Below are 7379 nucleotides of genomic sequence, written 5' to 3'. Positions count from 1 at the left end.
ACTTAGCAACCGCTGGGCGGCCGGCGGGCGGGATCCCAGTGTTTCGGGCCCGGAGGTCGCCTCAGGCGGGTTGTGCTGGTTTTCCGCACCCGCCCGACCCTTTGCCCTTCGGAGCTGGGGCCCAGGGTGTGGCTGCCCTACCGGCACCTGGCTCCGGGTAAGTGACGTCACCATACGTCACTGTGTGGCGTCACCGAGCTCATCACTGCGGATGGGAAGGTCCCCGGCTTGATCGCGGCCCGCGAGTTTACAGGGCGCCAGTGGTGCAGAGAGCAGTGGCCTCGTGCAGACGGGCGCGGGGGCCGTAGACGACTTCTGCGAAGGGCGGATGGTTCTCAAAGGGGGAAAGCCAACCGGGCTGAGTGCGCGCTGAAGGTGGAAGGCGGCGAAGGACCGTCGCTGACTCGGAGGAGGGGCAGTGGGCCCAGCCTTGAATTCCCCTGACTCTCGGTTTCCTCATCCTATAAGTAGGGACGGATAACTGTGCCCATCCAGCCTGCATCGGAGAGTGGTGAGGCTGAAGGAAAGGATGAATGCAGAGATGCTCTGTAAAGCTTTACCGTAAGAGAAGGCAGTCAAACAAAAGCAATCAAGAATGGACTTGGGGCCCTCGCCAGTTTGGCTCGGTGGAGCGCAGGCCTGCAGGCTGAAGGGTCGTGGGTTCGAGTTTGGTCAAGGGCATGTCCCTGGGTTGCAGGCTCCACCCCTGGCCTGGGTGGGGGCAGGCAGCCAACTGATGAATCTCTCTCACATCCCCCTTCCTTCCTCTCTCTCTCTCTCTCTGAAAATCAATGGAGAAAATATCCTCCTGTGAGGATTAACAACAAAACAAAAAAACGGCCTTCCAGTCAGATTCCAGTGGGGGAGTTTGGAGAGAGTAACTGGAAAGGACATAATTCCAGGCAAAGGAAGCTTCCCACGTGAAGGTGTGAAAGTGAAAATGGACAGGAAGAATAAGGCTTGGTGCAGGGAGATTAGTTTTGAGGCCATTGCTGAACTCCAGATAAGAAGCAAGGAGCAGAACCAACTCATTGGCAATGATAATCATTGGCAACGGGAAAGGGTAGATGTGAGCGCTGTTAAAGTGGTAGAATGGGCAGCGCTGAGGGGGATAAATGTGTAGGTCACATTTCTAATATGGATGCTGCTGGGGTGGATGGTGGAAACATTTAGCAAGATGCAAAAACAGTCTCCCGGCTGTCAAAAGATTTCTGATCTAAGTTACGAGTAATGGCAGTCCTAGGGGGATGACTAGACTTGTGGGCTATGATGATGAGTTCAAATATAAATATGTTTATTGGGGAAACACTTATTCTTCACTCATGACATCTCCTTCCATATGGAGTGACATCCATTAATATTCGTGGCCTCCTGCTGCACCTGCCTCCAGCTCACTCCTCCCTGTTTGGTGAATTTAGAAAAAAAGAATGTGTACTCAAAGGAAGCTGCCTTCACACAGCTATCCTGGTGTTCTCTCCTCCAGGAGGAGGGCCTTGGGGTGGGGTTGAGGGTGCCTGGTCCAGGGCTACAGAGTTAGTAAACCTATTTAATTCCAGAGTTTGGCATTAGGAAGCTCTCTGTCTACAGATAATATCCAATACTTTCTCAGTTGTAGTATCCTATATAATAAAACCCTAATATGCAAATTGTCCCCTTGGGCAGGAATTCAACCCACCGAGTTTAACTGCTCGCTATGACATGTGCTGACCACCAGGGGGCGGCACGGACCATGGTGAGCATCAGCTACACAGCAGTAGAAACTGCTGGCCCCAATGGGCCCATCGGGAGCCAGACCACGGCAGGATGGTGGAGCAGGTGAACGGGTGGCAGGCCAAGGTGGGTGTGAGCGAGGGCCCGGTCACCCTGTAGATGGCGACCAGCAGCTGAGGGAGCCGAGCAGGGGGCCTGGCCCCAAATGATCACCCCGCAGACGGTGACCAGTGGCAGCAGTGGGGGACGGGGACGGCAAGCGGGTAGCACCAGGCCAAGGCAGATGCAAGCGGGGGCCCTGATCACCTGCCGGTCACCCGGCAGACAGTGACCAGAGGTGGGGGTGCGGGGCTGGCAAATGGGCAGCGCTAGGCCCAGGCAGGGTACCAGGCGGGGCTGCAGGGCTGCGAGGCTGAGGGGTGCAAGTTAGGGCCCGATCTCTGCAGGCCACCCTGAGGGACCCCACCTGTGCACGAATTTTGTGCACTGGGCCTCTACTACAGAATAATGCCCCAAAGATGTTCATGTCCTACTCTTCTAGAACCTGTGAATATGTTAACCTTACATGGTAAAAGGGACTTTGCATCTGTGATTTAATTAAGGATTTTGAAATGGAGAGATTATCTTGGAATCAGGCTGGGCTGGAGGCAGGAGAGTCATAGTCAGAAAAGGAAATAGGATGATGGAAGCAGAGATCAGAGAGATTTGGACAGTCTGTACTGCTGGCTTTGAAGATGGAGCCAGGAATGCAGGCATCCTCTAGAAGCTGGAAAAGGCAAGGAAACAATTTCTCCTAGAGCCCCCAGAAAGAACACAGCCCAGTCAATGCCTTGATTTCAAGATTACTGACGTCCAAAACTGTAAGATAATAAACTTGTGTTTTAAGCCCCTAAGCTTGTGGTAATGTTTTTACAATAGGAAACTAATACACTCAGTGGTGAAGATGATAGTTTGTCACTGGCTGCACTCTCCTTTATCTGGAAAAGCAGAGTGCAATTAATTAGGTTCCCTCCAAGATTACTGCAGTGTGACTGTGACTTGATGGAGGAAACCTCCACATCTAGAGGGAACTATCTAATGGACAGTAGAATTACACAGGTCTGTGAATGGTGAGACATTGAGTTAAAATAAAATAGTTGTGGAAGACATTAACTACTATTGGTAAGTCCTAGGCATAGATCAGGGAGAAAATATAGAAGAAACAATAAAGAGAACCAACAATAGAGCCCAGGAAACACTCACTTAAGGATAGCAGATGAACAGAAGCCCAAGAAAAGTCTGAGGAAGAATGGCCAGAGAGAGAAAAGAAGTAGGTGGGGGATGCCTCTGAAGCCACAGTAAGAAAGAATTGCAAGATGGAGATGGTCTGCAGGGCAGATACCACAAATAGGTCAAGTATTTCAAGGACGAAAAGCAGTGACTGGATTTAGTAACACGAAAGTGTTTGATAACTAACAATAGCAGCTGTAGTGAGGCAGTAGAGATAGACACCAAATTACTGGGTTCTGAAAAGCAGGTCGATATGGTGGATTGGCCTCTGGACCGGTTGATGCAAGTTTCAGAGTCTGGCTAGATAACCTCCGGCAAATCACTTAACTATTCTATTCCCAGGCTTTGGTTTTTCTCATCTGCCAACAGGGAGAATCAGGCTGAGTCTGCTTTTCACATAAATTCCTAGATAATCCCCTCAACGTTATATTAGACTCATTTGCTTATAAATAGCACATTTGAAATCCTACTCAGATCACCTTACCAAACAGTGAGAGTAGTGTATGGATATGGCACAATTATTCAAGAAACTCTCCCTTTGGGGAGGAAGATAAACACATAAGTATGTAACTAATTGCCACAGCTCTTTTTTAAACAAAGCAAGGCATAAATTCAACAAACTATGACTGCAACAATGTATATATGCTATATTATAATTCTGTATGAAGTGAAATGGGGGATGTATAAAGTTTTACAGGTGAGGGAATGATCAGTTTTGCGTAATTGATACCAATATCTTATATTTACCAACTCTCTCAGGTAGACACTGCGCCTCAAAAATGGAATAGCTATACCCAGGCATTCCCATGATGATAAAAAACAGCGGGAGTTGTCCTAAGCCAGTGCTGATCATTTAACATCTCAATGAATATTTATGTACAACTACTTCCAGTGTACTTAGTTTGGGGGGAAAGGGGAACACGTGAAGAATTGAATGCCAGACTAATTTACTTTCCCACCAGATCCAAGGGGAAACATTTATTTGTTATACATGCCATGGTCTGTTACATTTGCTCATCTAATCTTCATATGTTATTGTTAGTACATACAGACTAGGGAAAAGCCCCAAGTCTGAAAACCTATCTCTGTAAGCAAAGGGCAGGGAACAACCGAAGGAAGAGGCTGGCCACTCCAATCTGGTTAATAGAGTTTATTAAGGGAAGTTTACATACATTGGATGTCTTGGGAGGCCTCAAGACAAAGTGGATCCCAGCAGCACTGGGAATTGTCACAGGTACTCTTACCTGAGTGCTGTCAGATTTGGGAAAGTACATCCTTGACCAGGTCAGGACAACAACCTGTTCCAGGAACCAGCACAAAGCAGGAGGCAAGGAGGGGTGGTGATTTATTTCAAAAGTCTTTAAGGGGGAGTTTGCAGAAAGCAACTGTGTTCTGGCCCTGATCCAACACATGGGAGGGTAACTGTTATACAGCCCAGCAGATTGCTTTCATGTGGTAGTATGAGCATCTGGGGTTGCCAGATCTGAAAATTTATCACGTTAATTACCTCTAAATCAGTGGTTCTTAACCTTGGCTGCACATTAGAATCACCTGGGAATCTTTTTAGAATCCTCATTTCTGGGCCTCATCCTCCAGAAATTCTGTTTCTTTGTTACTCATGTTGTGGCCCCATCTCATCACAAAGAAACAGAATTTCCGGAGGATGAGGCCCAGAAATGAGGATTCTAAAAAGATTCCCAGGTGATTCTAATGTGCAGCCAAGGTTGAGAACCACTGGTCTAAATGTAGGTAACCAACGTGAACTTTGTAAAAAAAATTAATAAATGATGTGTCTGTGAGTTTGCAGACCCTCCGCTCTGTTGGATAGAACTTTACGGACTTGAAAACCTAATTTTCCTATTTATTTTTAAAAATTATTTTTTAAGGAAAATCATGGATTGCCTGCAGGTTGCTCCCTCTGTCCACCATCATGCGGTATATATATACAATGGAATATTATTCAGCCATAAAAATCTTGGAATCCTGACATCTGCAACAACATGGATGGACCTTGATGGCTTTATGCTAAGTGAAATAAGTCAGACCAAAAAACAAACAAACAAACAAAAAAAAACAATACAAATATCATGGGATCTTATTATATGTGGAATCTAAAAAGATAAAATAGTAAAGTAGTTTCAGTTTCCCTCTTCCACCTCTCCTGGCTTACGAGGCTCTCTCAGGGAGGATGAAGAGAGTAAACGGGGTCAGATGTATGGTGATGGAAGGAGACTATAATTCTTCAATTATAGCACACAATAGAATATATATAGGTGTCAAATGATAAGGTTGTACATCTGAAATGTGTATAATGTTATAAATCAAAGTTACTCCAATAAACTTTAAAAAATAAGAAATAAAGTAAATCTCATAGGTACAGAACACAGAGTGATGATTGCCAGAGTTAGGGGGTGGGTGAACTATACAAACTTACCTAGTTATAAAATAAGTAAGTCATGTGGATGTAACACAAAATGGTCAACTGAATGGTGGGACAACTGGCAGAACAACTGGTCGCTATGAAACGCACTGCCCACCAGGGGGCAGATGCTCAATACAGAAACTGCCCCCTGATGGTCAGTACACTCCCACAGGGGGAGCGCCGCTCAGCCAGAAGCCAGGCTCACAGCTGGCTAGTGCTGGGGCATTAACGGGAGCCTCTCGCGCCTCCGCTGCAGGCGGGCGGTAAGGAGCAAGGGGTCCCAGACTGAGAGATCCCCAGACTGTGAGAGGGATGTCTGCCTGCCTGCTGGCTTAGGCCCAATCCCCTGCTCTCCCCCACCTCCACCCCTCCCCCCCGGGATCGGGCCTAAGCCAGCAGGCAGACATCCTCTGAGGGGTCCTGGACTGCAAGAGGTCACAGGCCAGGCTGAGGGACCCCTCCCCAACCCCTCAGTGCACGAATCTCATGCACTGGCCTCTAGTACTTAATAATAGTGTATTGCATATTTGAAAGTTGCTAAGAGAGTAGGTCATAAAAGTTCTCATCACAAGAAAAGAAATTTAAGAGAAACAAGTATAATATACCATAATTTTATAATCCTGTTTTGGTATTTCTTCTTTCCTTGGTATAACTTTAAAAAATGGAAATAATATACGCCTATTTTCTGTTTCAGTTTTTATTTATTGGGTTATTCTGTGCCAGGCACAGAGAGAATGCAGAAATTAAAGATATAGTTCTTGCTCTCGAGGACCAGCAATCTAGAACTGCAATGTCCAGTATGGTAGCCTCTAGCCATATGTGGCTACATTTAAATTAAATTTAAATTCAGTTTCTCAGTCAGACTAGTCATATTTAAAGAGCTTAATAGCCACATGTGGCTAGTGGCTAGACAGTGCATGTATAGAAGCTTCTATCATTGCAGAAAGTTCTATTGGATAGTGTTTATCTAGAAGTCATGTGCAGATCAGACAGGCAAGGTAGGCACAGTGATTTCAGACTAAGAAAAATCATGTGTTAAATGCATAAAAATGATTTGGGGGCATGTTGAGTCCTACTTCCAGTGGTTCTGATTTGAGGGGTACCATGTGAGTCTGTTTTCAATATATACTCTATGTAACTGTGATACAAAAGGTATGCAAAAAATCAAAGTAGGATATGTGGGAAACACCCAGTAGACTTATTCTGAATTTCCCATCTAAATGGCATCTGGATGCTTGAACTCATTTAAATGTGATTTAGAAAGATAAGAGTGCTGGGACTATCTGTCCCTTAAAAGTTATGGAACATTGTCTACCCGTTGTGTCTAAAGACATATCAAAGATTATTATGTGTCTGAGTCATATATTTTAAATACCTAAAAAGGGATGATAGTTTTAGTCAACATAGGCTAGACTATGCAACAATTAATATAATCCTAAAATATGGATGGCTTTTTCCAGAGGAAAAGAACATCTCACATTAATACATTCTCAAGCCAACGATGACAAACATCAGCTCTACTCACAATTCATGTCAAACTACCACAGACCAGCCTTAGGGGAGCCAGGAAGTGCATCCTATCAGGCTTCCAGAAAGAGAAGAAAACCAGGTATCAGTGAGCAGCACTAATGATTACCACAGTGATGGTAAATAAAACTTGGTGATCACGTCACAAGAGAGATGAGACCTCCAGACACATAGTGGGATGGTGGATGGCAAAGATGTGAAGGACTTAGGATGAGCTTTTAGAAAACTTCTTGACTAGAGAAAGAAGCCAAAATGAAATGACCAAGAACAGAAGGTTAAGTTAGAGTGTTTTCTGGACAAACATCCTTGACTATTTCTATTTTCTAAAGAGAGGCCTGATCCTGAAAGGGATCTCAGCTGACTTCAGGTTCTCTTGAGAGGATGATGTGGGGCATTGTGATTCAGGCACAGGGACAACTCTGTGCACGGATGTACTATGCCAGAGACAGAC

Source organism: Myotis davidii, unplaced genomic scaffold, assembly GCF_000327345.1.
Source record: "Myotis davidii unplaced genomic scaffold, ASM32734v1 scaffold289, whole genome shotgun sequence".
In the NCBI taxonomy this organism is placed as follows: Eukaryota; Metazoa; Chordata; class Mammalia; order Chiroptera; family Vespertilionidae; genus Myotis; species Myotis davidii.
The sequence above is the reverse complement of the archived record's forward strand: the minus strand, read 5'-3'. Positions refer to the sequence as shown.